The 15,871-nt window shown below is 51.2% G+C and overlaps 1 long non-coding RNA gene across 1 annotated transcript; it reads left to right on the top strand.

Moving 5' to 3' along the window:
* The first annotated feature begins 4,342 nt into the window (after positions 1-4,342).
* LOC140002624 (uncharacterized) lies at positions 4,343-15,868 on the top strand. Its single transcript, XR_011809639.1, has 3 exons — positions 4,343-4,577; positions 13,318-13,849; positions 15,560-15,868. It is a non-coding gene; the product is annotated as an uncharacterized lncRNA (long non-coding RNA).
* The last annotated feature ends 3 nt before the right edge of the window (positions 15,869-15,871 follow it).

Raw genomic sequence — 15,871 nt, 5'->3', positions numbered from 1 at the left:
GGAGAGAACAAGCTTTTCGAGACTGGAAGAAACAAGAATTGAAGTAACCTGATTTATCTACTTGGCAACAAAAAGTGTTTTTTGCCTTGCTGCAGCAGTGGCAGAGAGTGAAAAGGTGACAGGGTGGGAAGGTGTGTGGCCAGGTCCAGCAATGCTGCAACATAACACAGGTGACAACTGTGGGCTTGAGCTTACACACAGCTTCTGAGGCCCCTGGTGAGGAAATTTAGGAACATACAAGGAATCTCAAAAGTTTTAGCAAGCTCTGATTTATACCTGAAGAAAGCCCAAAACAAATCCTGACTCATGAAAAAGCATATGATCCTCTTAACCAGAATTAACACTAAACTCTCATCAGGAGACATTGAGATAGAAGAGATAAACAGCAATACTGCTAAAAAATATCAGCTGTCCAGATTTTTGAGAATTTTCACCTTGCTTTTCCCATTTTTCACGTGTGAGCACTCAAAGTGGGAGTGAAGATTCCCCTTACCTGCAGGCAGCAGGCACAAAGTGTGATTAAATCACCCATTGATCACTGTAATCTGCCCCATTGTCTCTTTGCAACAGCATTGCAGGGAAAGCTCTCCACCATTGACTGGAAGAATGAAAAAAGAGAAGGAAATTGTTGCCCTCATGTGATCCCCAGCTCACACAGATGTCACACCCAAGGCTGCAAGAAGTCAGAGCTGAAATGATCCTTGCTGCCTGATGCCAGTGACTTCACAGAATCACAGAATCACAGAATTTCTAGGTTGGAAGAGACCTCAAGATCATCGAGTCCAACCTCTGACCTAACGCTAACAGTCCCCACTAAACCATATCCCTAAGCTCTACATCTAAACGTCTTTTAAAGACCTCCAGGGATGGTGACTCCACCACTTCCCTGGGCAGCCCGTTCCAATGTCTAACAACCCTTTCAGTAAAGAAGTTCTTCCTAACATCTAACCTAAAACTCCCCTGGTGCAACTTAAGCCCATTCCCCCTCATCCTGTCACCAGGCACGTGGGACAACAGGCCAACCCCCACCTCGCTACAGCCTCCTTTAAGGTACCCGGAGAGAGCAATAAGGTCGCCCCTGAGCCTCCTCTTCTCCAGGCTGAACAAGCCCAGCTCCCTCAGCTGCTCCTCGTGGGACTTGTTCTCCAGGCCCCTCACCAGCTTCGTCGCCCTTCTTTGGACCCGCTCAAGCACCTCGATGTCCTTCTTGTAGCGAGGGGCCCAAAACTGAACACAGTACTCGAGGTGCGGCCTCACCAGAGCCGAGTACAGGGGGACGATCACCTCCCTAGCCCTGCTGCTCACACTGTTTCTGATACAAGCCAGGATGCTGTTGGCCTTCTTGGCCACCTGAGCACACTGCTGGCTCATATTCAGCCGACTATCCACCAATACTTCCAGGTCCTTCTCTGCCAGGCAGCTCTCCAACCACTCATCTCCCAGCCTGTAGCTCTGCTTGGGATTATTGCACCCCAGGTGCAGGACCCGGCACTTGGCCTTGTTGAACTTCATGCAATTGACCTCAGCCCATCGGTGCAGCCTATCCAGATCCTCCTGCAGAGCCTTCCTATCCTCGAGCAGATCGACACACACACCTAACTTGGTGTCATCTGCAAACTTACTGAGGATGCACTCAATGCCCTCATCCAGATCATCGATAAAGATATTAAAGAGGACCAGCCCCAGCACCAAGCCCTGGGGAATGCCACTAGTGATCGGCCTCCAGCTGGACTTGACTCCATTTACCACGACTCTTTGGGCCCGGCTATCCAGCCAGTTTTTAACCCAACGAAGCGTGCGCCAGTCCAAGCCAAGAGCAGCCAGTTTCTTGAGGAGAATGCTGTGGGAGACGGTGTCAAAAGCCTTGCTGAAGTCAAGGTAGACCACATCCACAGCCTTTCCCTCGTCCACCCAGCGCGTCACTTTGTCGTAGAAGGAGATCAGGTTCGTCAAGCAGGATCTGCCTTTCATAAACCCATGCTGACTGGGCCTGATCGCCTGCTTGCCCTGCAAGTGCTGCATGATGACTCTCAAGAGGATCTGCTCCATGAGCTTCCCTGGCACTGAGGTCAAACTGACAGGCCTATAGTTCCCCAGGTCTGCCCTCCGGCCCTTCTTGTAGATGGGCGTCATGTTTGCTAGCCGCCAGTCAACTTGGACTTCCCCCAATAGCCAGGACTGATGATAAACGATGGAAAGCAGCTTGGCCAGCTCCTCTGCCAGTTCTCTCAGTACCATCAGATGGATCCCATCCGGCCCCATCGACTTGCGCACATCCAAGTGCCGTAGCAGGTCACCAACCAGTTCTTCGTGGATGGTGAGGGCCACATCCTGCTCCCCATCCCCTTCCACCAGCTCAGGGTACTGGGTATCCAGAGAACAACCGGTATTGCCAATAAAGACTGAGGCAAAGAAGGCATTAAGCACCTCTGCCTTTTCCTCATCTTTTGTAACAAGGTTTCCCCCTGCATCCAGTAAAGGATGGAGATTCTCCTTAGTCCTCCATTTTGCGTTGATGTATTTGTAAAAAGATTTTTTGTTGTCTTTAACAGCAGTAGCCAGATTGAGCTCCAGATGAGCTTCGGCCTTTCTAATTTTGTCCCTGCACAGCCTCGTAACATCCTTATAGTCCTCTTCAGTGGCCCGCCCTTTTTTCCAAAGATTGTAAACCTTCTTTTTTCTCTTAAGCTCAAGCTGCAACTCTCTGTTGAGCCAGGCCGTTCTTCCACACCAGCTCATCTTTGGGCACGTGGAGACAGACCACTCCTGCGCCATTAAGATTTCCCTCTTGAAGAGCACCCAGCCTTCCTGGACTCCTCTGCCCTTCAGAACTGCCTCCCAAGGGACTCCACCAACTAGTGTCCTGAGCAGCCCAAAGTCAGCACTCCGAAAGTCCAATACAGTGGTTTTACTGGTCCCCTTCCTGGCCTCGCCAAAAATACTGAGCTCCACCATTTTGTGGTCACTCTGCCCAAGACAGCTCCCGACAATCACATCCTCCACCAGTCCTTCTCTGTTTGTGAAGAGAAGGTCTAGCGGGGCACCACCCCTGGTAGGCTCACTAACCAGCTGAGTCAGGAAGCTATCTTCCACGCTCTCCAGAAACCTCCTAGACTGCTTCCTCTGGGCTGTGTTGTGCTTCCAGGATATGTCAGGGAAGTTGAAGTCCCCCACGAGAACAAGCGCCAATGATTTCGCAACTTCTGTCAGCTGCCTGTAGAACTCCTCATCCGTCTCCTCATCCTGGTTCGGCGGTCTATAGCAGACCCCGACCAGGACACTAGCCTTGTTGTCCCAGCTGATCCTAACCCAAAGGGACTCAACCTTGCCATTCCCAGCCTCTAGTTCCACAACATCGAAAGACTCTCTAATATAGAGAGCCACACCACCACCCCTTCTGTGCTGCCTGTCCCTTCTGAAGAGCTTATAGCCAGGCATTGCAGCACTGCAGTCATGAGAGTGGTCTCACCACCACGTCTCTGTGATGGCAACCAAGTCATAGCCTGCCTGCTGCACGATGGCTTCCAGCTCCTCCTGTTTGTTACCCGTGCTGCGTGCATTGGTGTAGATGCACTTCAGATGGGCCATTGCCTTATCCCCCAGCCTTGCCATTGTTCCCCCCCGCAGAGCTCCAACAAGCCTTGAGTGAACGAACGGCTTTGCGAATGGCTGTGTGTTGCTTAGCTGCCGGCTGGCAGCTAACTACATTGCACGACGACAGCAATGTAGTCATGTAACCAAATTAAAGCCAAAACGTTCAGCCTGGTCCTTGTCCTGAATAGGGAGAGAGGATCCGGATCCTGGCATTTATACATGATAGTCTATATGTAGCAAAAGTAAATGTGGCAGTCGGAGGCCGTGGCGCTAGATTTTGAAAAGTCCGGCATAATGAAGAGATCTCAGAAAAGCAAATTTAAGCAACATTAATGTCAAGTAAAGTCTTTCTGATTGCTATATTCCTGATCTATCATGACTAGACAGGTGAAAATCTATGATGGCAAGTTTGCCTTTAAGGTCATTTTCTTTTTTATTCATTTCTTTTATTTATTTTTATATATTTTTTTAACAGGCTCTGTACTAATTTTGCTCACAGAATGACTAACAGAAATATGACCCTTGTGCACCTTTTGTAGTTAATTCATTAGGTCACCTGTAACCACTAAGCCCCTTGTCAGGTTCTTTCTACTAGCGATAAGGAGCAATAGACCTTAAAACTTTGAAGCCAGGTAGATGAGCTTATTCCACAAGGTCTCTTGGCTCCACCCTTGTTAAGTGAAACCTGCCAGGTGTGGGTCATTTGACCTTTGCTATATAGGAAGCCTGAGGAGTTGTGGGGGAAATTTCCTTCCCAGGAGAGACTGAGGCTTGGGAAGCCTAGGGTGCTTTTCTCTCATGGCAAATTGGGCTCAGTGTTCCCTACCAGGCTGCTTTTTCTTCCTGTTTTCTGCCCTCTCTGTGAAATAGTTTTAGAGACTCTATGAGCTAGTTACATTGGTGGTGCCTTCTTCAAAAAAACCCTGGTGGCACTATTTCACTGCGAAGCACTTTGGAATTGACTCGACTTCAGAAGACAGCAGGTAAGTGTTCCTGGGTTCTGTGGTGGTTACTGTTGAGGAGGGGCTGGAGTAGTGAGGGGCTGGAGTAGTGAGGGGCTGGAGTAGTGAGGGGCTGGAGTAGTGAGGGGCTGGAGTAGTGAGGGGCTGGAGTAGTGAGGGGCTGGAGTAGTGAGGGGCTGGAGTAGTGAGGGGCTGGAGTAGTGAGGGGCTGGAGTAGTGAGGGGCTGGAGTAGTGAGGGGCTGGAGTAGTGAGGGGCTGGAGTAGTGAGGGGCTGGAGTAGTGAGGGGCTGGAGTAGTGAGGGGCTGGAGTAGTGAGGGGCTGGAGTAGTGAGGGGCTGGAGTAGTGAGGGGCTGGAGTAGTGAGGGGCTGGAGTAGTGAGGGGCTGGAGTAGTGAGGGGCTGGAGTAGTGAGGGGCTGGAGTAGTGAGGGGCTGGAGTAGTGAGGGGCTGGAGTAGTGAGGGGCTGGAGTAGTGAGGGGCTGGAGTAGTGAGGGGCTGGAGTAGTGAGGGGCTGGAGTAGTGAGGGGCTGGAGTAGTGAGGGGCTGGAGTAGTGAGGGGCTGGAGTAGTGAGGGGCTGGAGTAGTGAGGGGCTGGAGTAGTGAGGGGCTGGAGTAGTGAGGGGCTGGAGTAGTGAGGGGCTGGAGTAGTGAGGGGCTGGAGTAGTGAGGGGCTGGAGTAGTGAGGGGCTGGAGTAGTGAGGGGCTGGAGTAGTGAGGGGCTGGAGTAGTGAGGGGCTGGAGTAGTGAGGGGCTGGAGTAGTGAGGGGCTGGAGTAGTGAGGGGCTGGAGTAGTGAGGGGCTGGAGTAGTGAGGGGCTGGAGTAGTGAGGGGCTGGAGTAGTGAGGGGCTGGAGTAGTGAGGGGCTGGAGTAGTGAGGGGCTGGAGTAGTGAGGGGCTGGAGTAGTGAGGGGCTGGAGTAGTGAGGGGCTGGAGTAGTGAGGGGCTGGAGTAGTGAGGGGCTGGAGTAGTGAGGGGCTGGAGTAGTGAGGGGCTGGAGTAGTGAGGGGCTGGAGTAGTGAGGGGCTGGAGTAGTGAGGGGCTGGAGTAGTGAGGGGCTGGAGTAGTGAGGGGCTGGAGTAGTGAGGGGCTGGAGTAGTGAGGGGCTGGAGTAGTGAGGGGCTGGAGTAGTGAGGGGCTGGAGTAGTGAGGGGCTGGAGTAGTGAGGGGCTGGAGTAGTGAGGGGCTGGAGTAGTGAGGGGCTGGAGTAGTGAGGGGCTGGAGTAGTGAGGGGCTGGAGTAGTGAGGGGCTGGAGTAGTGAGGGGCTGGAGTAGTGAGGGGCTGGAGTAGTGAGGGGCTGGAGTAGTGAGGGGCTGGAGTAGTGAGGGGCTGGAGTAGTGAGGGGCTGGAGTAGTGAGGGGCTGGAGTAGTGAGGGGCTGGAGTAGTGAGGGGCTGGAGTAGTGAGGGGCTGGAGTAGTGAGGGGCTGGAGTAGTGAGGGGCTGGAGTAGTGAGGGGCTGGAGTAGTGAGGGGCTGGAGTAGTGAGGGGCTGGAGTAGTGAGGGGCTGGAGTAGTGAGGGGCTGGAGTAGTGAGGGGCTGGAGTAGTGAGGGGCTGGAGTAGTGAGGGGCTGGAGTAGTGAGGGGCTGGAGTAGTGAGGGGCTGGAGTAGTGAGGGGCTGGAGTAGTGAGGGGCTGGAGTAGTGAGGGGCTGGAGTAGTGAGGGGCTGGAGTAGTGAGGGGCTGGAGTAGTGAGGGGCTGGAGTAGTGAGGGGCTGGAGTAGTGAGGGGCTGGAGTAGTGAGGGGCTGGAGTAGTGAGGGGCTGGAGTAGTGAGGGGCTGGAGTAGTGAGGGGCTGGAGTAGTGAGGGGCTGGAGTAGTGAGGGGCTGGAGTAGTGAGGGGCTGGAGTAGTGAGGGGCTGGAGTAGTGAGGGGCTGGAGTAGTGAGGGGCTGGAGTAGTGAGGGGCTGGAGTAGTGAGGGGCTGGAGTAGTGAGGGGCTGGAGTAGTGAGGGGCTGGAGTAGTGAGGGGCTGGAGTAGTGAGGGGCTGGAGTAGTGAGGGGCTGGAGTAGTGAGGGGCTGGAGTAGTGAGGGGCTGGAGTAGTGAGGGGCTGGAGTAGTGAGGGGCTGGAGTAGTGAGGGGCTGGAGTAGTGAGGGGCTGGAGTAGTGAGGGGCTGGAGTAGTGAGGGGCTGGAGTAGTGAGGGGCTGGAGTAGTGAGGGGCTGGAGTAGTGAGGGGCTGGAGTAGTGAGGGGCTGGAGTAGTGAGGGGCTGGAGTAGTGAGGGGCTGGAGTAGTGAGGGGCTGGAGTAGTGAGGGGCTGGAGTAGTGAGGGGCTGGAGTAGTGAGGGGCTGGAGTAGTGAGGGGCTGGAGTAGTGAGGGGCTGGAGTAGTGAGGGGCTGGAGTAGTGAGGGGCTGGAGTAGTGAGGGGCTGGAGTAGTGAGGGGCTGGAGTAGTGAGGGGCTGGAGTAGTGAGGGGCTGGAGTAGTGAGGGGCTGGAGTAGTGAGGGGCTGGAGTAGTGAGGGGCTGGAGTAGTGAGGGGCTGGAGTAGTGAGGGGCTGGAGTAGTGAGGGGCTGGAGTAGTGAGGGGCTGGAGTAGTGAGGGGCTGGAGTAGTGAGGGGCTGGAGTAGTGAGGGGCTGGAGTAGTGAGGGGCTGGAGTAGTGAGGGGCTGGAGTAGTGAGGGGCTGGAGTAGTGAGGGGCTGGAGTAGTGAGGGGCTGGAGTAGTGAGGGGCTGGAGTGCAGCCTTGTTGTACTTCATGCAGTTATCTAGACACAGGCTGCACCAACTTCATGTTGTCCCTGGCTGGAGGAAAGGTTGAGGACCTTCCAGCAGGCTCCATGTGGGAATTTATGGATGCTCTGCTTTTAAATAGGATTGTGTTCTCCACAGCATCATAGGAGCAACCACAGAGCAGTGCCCACAGCTGTCTCTGTGCTCATGGAAAAGCTCCTTAGCCAGAATTTAAAGAAATGGTCTCACTGAGACCATTGTAGCTGGCTACAAGCTAAGTGTTGGTGAAGATGGTTCAAGAAACAGCCCGAGTTTGGGAGCAGAGATGAGTTTTGTGCCTGAGATAGGAGCAGGGCAGGCTGGGCTTGGGTGCCTTCAGGCTGTGCCTCTCTCAGATGCACCCTAAGCCTGAGTGCTCCTTACTCACCCTGTCACACTGAAATCCTCACTGAGCCCATGACTGTCAGGAGGCAACCATCACTTGAAAGTGTGGGCTGTGGTCCTCTTCCTATGGACCAGAAGAAGGCAGCCACATTTATGGGACACAACACAGTATTGACAGGATGTATAGTAAAGTCTGCAAACAGGCAAACTAAGGAGGTCAGAGGCTGTACATCAGCACCCCATGAAGAAGGCAGGGAGAGATGCCCTAGGGCAGGAGGGAGATGGTGTCTCAGAGCCTCGGGGCCATCCCTGAGTTGAGGTGAGCTTCCCTGAGCGTGTTCCCGGGTGTAAAGCTGCCGGGATCTTTGCGCAGTTGCCTGTGCTTAGCTTTGACGCCGGCTGACATGCGCAGCATGGGGAGACCTGTGGTGAGCTGCATTAATTAAATCCACTTGCCACGGGTGCAGGGCTATTCTTGGCAGCCACACTGTCAGCTGGGGACACCCTCGTGTGAGGCAGCAAGCAAAGGCACTGACCATCCTCACCTCGACACCGAGGATACCTCGTTTATCCTAAAGGATACCTCATGGCTGGTGCATGCCCTGGCCCATCTCAGGGGCACCAAGGCTGCATGGTAGAGAGGAAGGTCTTTTTTCTCCTTCTTACAGTAGGATGGAGGGGTGACCAAACCTGCCACATGACATGCATCACCTTACAACTACACTGCCATAAATTCAGCAATATTTAAAGAAACCACAAGCCCGTCCTTTGGCTGTGGTGTAGGAGAAGACAAAAGAAACAGCACTTTGTAAAAGACGGGATTTCATCATAAAGGCAAGTGTTCTGATCCCACACTGCAAGAAAGACTCAAAAATTACCACACGCTGCTCCAGAGGGTTGTTCTGAGACATAAAGGGAGAGAAATTCCCCTTCATGCTTCAAGGAAATTAATACAGGAGATCAGGAAAGACTTTCTAGCTGGAGAATCAATGTGGGTACATCTCTGCTGAGCATTAAGAATAGGCTGGATAAATGCTGCTATTGTCATGTGGATGTTGTAGCCAAAGACCATCTTACCCACCACACATGTCCAGCAATGGCATCACAAGTCCTCTGAAGGTGTCTAGGTGCAGCCATCCTTCAAGGAGCCCTGGCACAGGCTGTGACACCATCCAATGGTGGCATCTGCTGATGGCATGGGAGTTTATTGAGGTCAGATGGTACTAGGAACTGCATGGCTAAATCCTTCCTACGTAAAAGTAAAATACCCTTTAATCAGCTTACAGGGTGTTCAGGAACTTCTACCTCCCCCATTCTGTTTTTTCTTAGTATGCATATGTGTGAGCCCGTGTGTGTAGTGAGAATTTCCTCTTTAATGTTTCCAGGTGAGCCAGCTCCCATGCCAAGGAGCTGACCACGATGCTGCTATCTACTGAGAGCAGATTCTTGAACCACCTCCAAATCTGTTAGAGAAAGGACACTAATTGGAATAAGGGGATTGGGGGATTTAGCTTTCCAAATGCTCCTTTCTTGCACAGGATGGTTTCAGGAGTAGTTTTAATCTTTACCACCTGATCTGTAATTTTGGCTGCAAAAAAAGGAGGAATGGGATGGGCAGCTCACCTCCTGAGCTGCTCTTGGGTCCCCTTATATTGCTTATTTCTCTCCTCCCTTTTGTTCAACCGGGCAGCAGAGGTCAGAGATGCCTTGTGCTTTGCTGTAGCATATGGCGCCCTTCTGGATTTGCACCTGTCTAAAAACAAAGTTAAAATGTGGAGGGCAAGAGGTAATTACTCATAAAAAATATCACATTCCTGAAAGTGTGCCCATTTGTTCTGAAGTCTGGAAGGTGCTGGACATGCTAGTTATCTCCACCACTGGCAGCGCTACCCACGGGCAAGGAGAGCAAAACCTTTGTGTTGGGAGCTCTGGGCTGTGCTACAGCAGACCTCAGCCATTTGTACCAAGGTTGTGTCTGCCTCAAGCCAAACCCTTGGGTGAAATCTGCAGCAAAACCTGGCTCTTTCGAAAGAAAACATGAGTTATTCTGCTCACATTGGGGAAAAAAAAAAAAACTTTTAAAACATTTTGCTAAGAAATGAGAGGACAGAGGAGAAAAATAACCAACCGGCAGGTGAGTATCCACCTTGGGTGCTGGTCAGTGCCTTGGCTCTCCACGGGATGGGATGATAGAGGTGCTTTGGTGCTTTGGGAGCAAGCCAGAACATCCTTTATCCACCTGCTCCAGAGCAGGGCTGGGTACTAACCCAAAGAGTCCCCTGGGGGTGTGAGTCTGCCTCTGTAGAGAGCTCTGCCCCGGGATGCAGGGGTTGAGCCTGGCTCATCCTGCAGGAGCTGCTCCCCTCTGCAGGTGTACACGCAGCAAGCAGGAGACAGCCTTGAATTTGGAAGGGCTGCATTGAAGCACTGCCCTCCTGCAAGTAAATCTTTCCTCCTGCTTGAAGCTGGACAAAATAGAGGGAAACAAAGGTTGTTTTTTCTGTGGCTGGCACTGTGACCCAGAAAAGCAAAGCCAGGTTCAGGGGATGGTGTCATTTTGAGAGGAAGAGGGAAACTGCTTTTCCTGTGTGCACATTGTGGCTGTCACCAAGGAAGCACAAAGAACTTTCTAAAGACCTGTAAAGGCAAGCTGCTCCCCCTGACAAGCACTTGCTACCTTTTTTTACATCCTATGACCCTTCTTCCAAACCTTCTTCAAGGTCTGATGAATTGAGGACACTCTGCCTGTCCCCAGGTTGTTTCCATGGTGTGGGATGCGTGAATGGGACAGCACACACCACTGCAGGGACACTGCTGTGTGGCTTCCTCCCCAGGGCTGCTCTGCCTGTCCCGGCATTCAGCCTGGCATCGCTCTGCTCAGCTGGAAGCTCCCTCGTACCTTGACACGGAGGAGATCCAAGGACTGTCTCTCCACTGCAGAGCTGCACACTAATGCTCCCCATGCGTCTGGCCTTATCACAGCTCTAATTGGCATAAGCATCCGTAATCTCAGCCTCCAGCTGTTTGCTGTGTCTGGGGAAGAGGAGAAAGCACTCTAGGGAATTAATTTTAATTATAAGGATGACATGCTCTGCGTCCTGGCTGGCAGGTCTGGCCCAGCTGTTCCAGGTGTGTGGTGCCAGCAATGAGCAGGGCGGATCTTGGCAGCCACACAGCCATGCAGCCAGCATTTTGGCTGTGTCCCTCTACGGCCTGTGTCAGGGACCTGGAAGGCTGTCCTGTCCAGGTGGAAGGGAGCAGGCTGTGTGAGATAAGGGGGAAGGAGGTGCACTTAGAGGTTCTTGCTGCTCACAGGCATGTCTTTCCAGGCCTCTTACCTTGCAGCCTCCCCAGGAGGTTTTCGTAATGATTGGCTCCAATAAGCTCATTGATGTTTTAAAAGCAGGAGAGACTCTTGAAGTATATTCATTTGATCTGTCCTGTGACACAAGCCCTTGTATTTCACTGCGCTACCCCCACATGAGATCAATTATATGGCTTAGTCTGAAACCAGGCATCCAAAAAAACATCTTGGTGTGATTACAAGCTAAAAGAGACAGCAAATCCAGCCATTTTCTCTGTAGTTCTATTCCCAAAGCTAATCACCATTAAAAATGCATGAGATTTTACCTCTTACACGGATTTATCATAACTTGCCAGAACGGTGAATGTCAAAAGATCTATTCAGTGAGTACGTAAATCCCTGCAGCTTCTTGAAGGGGGACTCAGTGAGCCTGGGAACCAGGAGACCCCTGCCATCCTCTTCCCTTTCCTGCAAAGGTTAACCCGAAAGGCAGGATGCTGCCTCTGTGTCTTTTCTTGGAAATGCATTACAGGCGGATTGTAAAGCAGGATGGCTTTGCTGTGGATGATACTTTCATAGAGAATTGCTCAGCTAAATATGTCAAGTAAAAGGAACAGGACTGTCCGTAAAAGCTCTTTATTTTCCTCCCTTTGTTCTGATCCTGCAGATAGCCCCAGTGATCTGTTGCTGGGCTATCAGGGTACTATTCAATACCTGAGTTTAGGCACATCTGTTCTGAAACGCTGGCAGGTAATTTTGTTCTCCTTTTCTATTTAAAAATTCAGTGCCTCAAATGTGAAAAACTACGGTGATAAAAGTTCTGTGTCTTTTGGGAGACTCTGACAGATGTCTCATTTTGCAACCTTTCTGGTCCTCTGAATTGGCTAAAAACCAAATCCTCTATCAATTCATCCTGGGAAGTCTCTGGAGGACTTTTTCTGCCTCCTTGGCTAGCTGTCAGGCACCAGCTCCACCGCAGCCCCCTTCCTGAAAGCTGACCGCACTGCTCATTCCCAGACTCTTTTTAAAACATGCCTCAAAACATATCAAAAAGGCAGATCTTCCACTATTTTGTCATTCTGTGCAAGAAATGGGTGCTTTCCTGGTGCTGCTGATCCCAGGCTGAAGTGGGTGGCTTGTGGGTGGTGAGTTGAGCAAAGTCTTTGCATGCCACATCCTGTGGTTGCTGATGCATGGCACTAAAGGTCTTGCGAAATGCTGAGTACCAGAGCCTCATCCCATATTTGAAATCAATTTATACAGATAATCTATTCCTGGCACAGGGGAAGGAGCCCACATAGGCAGATGTTTCTTTGATGGCTTGGCTTGGGCACCAGACTTATTTGAGGCTGAGATGCCCTGCTGGCAGAAAGTGCTGCTGTTCACCCCTCGTGTCCTTCACAGCACCTGCTTAGGACAAAATAAAATATTTTTGATGTCATGAGAAGCGGCTGTGGGTGACTTTCACAACCTCCCCAGTCCCTGCTCTGAGCCAGCAGGATGTCACAGTGCGACTGATGAACTCAGCACCGAGGGCTGAGCAAGAGCAGTAGACACAGGGGAACCACAGGACTTCGTGGCAGTGAGCAAGGCTCACTGCAACCTGGGAGTTTGCAATGGGAGAGCTGTCCTAATTAGTGTTTTGCATAGCTGCTCTTTTTTGGAAGTGAAAAGCCTTATTTCACATTAGTTTAATCCACTCCAGGATTAAAGTGGTCTGGGATTAAAGTACTGCTAGTCTGGAATAAGGGCTTCCACGCTGAGAGTTAAGAGGCATTCTGTGCTAACCCACAGGGAAAATCAAGATAATTAATATAAATTGACTGTTAAAGGAGATTAGAGAAACGGTATTAATCCCTGTGGGAAGGCAGAAGGCCCGCAGTCACAACTCAATCCCGATCCCTTTGCTGCTCAGCTTGTTTAAACACAAATAAATTAAGAGCATTTTCTCCACACAGGAGTTCAGTGCAGTTTCATTAATGCACTTCAAAGCCTCCTTTGGCTAGTTTGGGTGGATTTTTTTGGAACAAAAGGGCTCTAGTAAAAATGGTCCCACTGTACCTGCTCCTCACTGAGTGAAGGCTATGACAGCAGTACTTGTGCCAGCACTCAGATCTTAGGATCTGACCAGCAGAGCAGAAAAGCTGTGTGCAGCAGATACAAACCACTGAGCTGATGCAAACTCCCTCTGCCAGGACATGTGGGTTTAAGAAGTACCGATGGGGTAGTTTTGTCCCAGTTCACTGCACTGGATGATGTGTATCTTCTTAACCTGATAGATTCACAGCCCTGCTTGCGCCCACCTGAGCCCCGAACTGTTCCCAAAGGAATGGGGAACCACGGGCAGATGGGATGGTGTGCGAGTACCCACCGCTGCTGGAGCTTTGTTTTGTCTTTGCAGGGCAGAGCTTTGCTCACTGATTTGAGTCCACATCACAGCTGGGTCAGCTGGCAGAAGGAGGGGAGTAGACAAACCCACAGGTGTTGGGATCAGTGTGAGGATGGCACACGTGCTCCGGGGACAGGATGCAGTCGGTACAGCTCAGCAGCTATGAATCCGATGGCATTCTTGTGAACTTCAGAAAGAACTTGGAAGTCACACCTCTGGAGACAATATGGCAAGACAGATTGCCAGCTAAGTACTTAAACCAAAGTAATTTTCTCCTACCCATGTATGAAATTGTGAAACCCAAGGCAGCTGGGTAAAACAGACTGCGGGATTAACTGCTGATAAGCACAGGGAAAGGATGGTACCGAGGTCCACGTCCCCATTCCTGGTAACAGGGCTCTGGCTTTTCTATGCTTCGCTTGCTGAGGATTAATTGTGTCCTTCTCCAAATAAGAGTGAAGGAAATCGGTGTGGGCAGATGCTGGAGAGAGGATTTCTTCTGCCAGCCTGTTAATGGATCAGATAAAATCGATATCTGGAGCAGGTAACATACTGATATCTATAAGCAGCTCTAAAAATCTTCTCGTCTTATAAAAAGCCGGCAGTAATGCAGTTCCTACTCTCCACATGGTGTAAATTATACTTTCCTGCTAAGCCTTCTCTTCCTACTGCCTTCCACAAACACCAAGCGGAACTGACTGGTTAGCTCACCCCAAACATCTGATCTGAGGTTTGGTGGCATGGCTGGAAAGGTGCCCACTGAGTCTGGATCAGGTCCCACATCTCCCAGACCATCTGGGCTAGAACTGGGGGTCACAGCTCCCCCGTCCTCCCCCAGCCCCCAGCACCAGCTCTGCGGGACTTCACTGAGCTTGTCTCTGTCAGCACAGGGGTGAATGCAGTGATGCAGTAAGCAGTAAAAAAGGCACAATTGTTGGTATCTGAGATGAACACATGTGGTGTCTGCCTTGCTGCTTGCAGCACTGCAGCCTGGAGGTGTTCATCCTAGGGAGTGAGAAACGTCACCTTAACCCCTACCTCTAGGAATCATAATCTCCATCTGTTATTTTAGCTGGCATAATTATGACAAGTGTTGTGAAAGGTGACTCTGAGTGTGGCTGGCAGAATGAAGGCTGCCTGAGTCTGCAGGTGCACGGGTACCTCTCAAACAGCATTATTCCAGGAGAGCTTTGGCTTCTTTTTCTGTCATTTACAACAATAAGACATCCTAGTCCCCGTGTGCAGCTTACAACCTGCTACAGCACCTTTGCTCCTACACCTACTCTCCATCTGGTTGTTGCCTCAGCCCTGTATTTCTGCAGCTGATTATTCCTGCCCAAGCACAGGACAGATGCAAAATTCCCTTTGAATTGCATCCTGCATTTGCCAGATGTTTTTTGCAGCATAACATTTTGAATTCTCATCCTATGCTCCAAGATATTCACAGCCTCACCTGTCTTGGCAGTATCTTCAAATTTAATTAGTGAGCTCTCTGGACACTCACTCAGGTCAATTATGCAAATTCTAAACATTACCAGATTCTGCACAGACCTTGGAGTACAGTTTTCCAATCTGTTATTCACCCAATCCATAATAATTTCAGCTACTCTTCTCCCTTTCATTGCTTAAGACAAGGCTATGTGAGATTGCAGCAGAGCTAAAGCTGAGATATGTGATATCTAATTATTTCCCTCCTAGCTCTAGCAAGGAACATGCTCTTTTACTTGAACCAACACAGATTGCTCTTCAGTCCCTGGTTTCTTATCCCTCTCCATTTAAAAAGAGGCAGTTTGCCATTTTCTGGATGGTTATAGTCTCCACAGTCCTTCAAATGCTCTCGGGGATCCAAGCTAACAGCATTGATTTCTCTAATTACCGTTCATACCATTGCTTTGAATCTCCTGGGGAAAATACCTTCAGGTCAGGCTGACTTGAAACAACCTCCTACTCTGAAACTTGCTGTTTTTTTTTTTTTTTTTTTTTTCCTTTTTTCTTTTTCTTTCCCTATGGTGTAGCTTCATCAAGGTCTGACCGATCCGAGGGTGCTTTGATCTGCCACATTTGCAGTGCAGCGCTTGTGGGGCCACTGCCTCCGCTGTTTCGGAGACATATAAAAGTGGCCAGCCTCATTCCGAGGAAGACATTATGCTCAACATACGGACCTTGTTTTTTATTCTTTTTCCTACTCTGCCTCCCATAAGGTGCCGCCGCGAAGTCTTTTAAATCCGTTTTCTTGCCGTTTTTCGCTCTGAAGGGCGCGTTGCCTTGCTCCAGCACCGCTCCCGGAGCTTTGGGGTGGGAAGCCCGGGGGAACTCGCACCGACCGAGCGACGCTGTGCCGGCAGGGGGGCGGCTGATCGAAGACGAAATCTCAGCGGTTCCACCGAAGACTTGTCCCTTTCCTCCAGCTCAAAAACCCGGGGGAGAAGGAGCCTCCCCCAGCGGACCTCCGGCCAGGCACCCCAACCACGGCAAGAGCTGGGGGGGCTTCCCCCGACCCCAGCCTCCCTCCAGCCTCCCCAGGGGCTGCGGGTGCCCTGCGGGGAGGGGACACGGGCAGAGGGAG

Source organism: Anas platyrhynchos, chromosome 5 (genome assembly GCF_047663525.1).
Source record: "Anas platyrhynchos isolate ZD024472 breed Pekin duck chromosome 5, IASCAAS_PekinDuck_T2T, whole genome shotgun sequence".
NCBI classification, from domain to species: Eukaryota; Metazoa; Chordata; class Aves; order Anseriformes; family Anatidae; genus Anas; species Anas platyrhynchos.
This window is presented reverse-complemented; position numbering and strand designations above follow the sequence as displayed.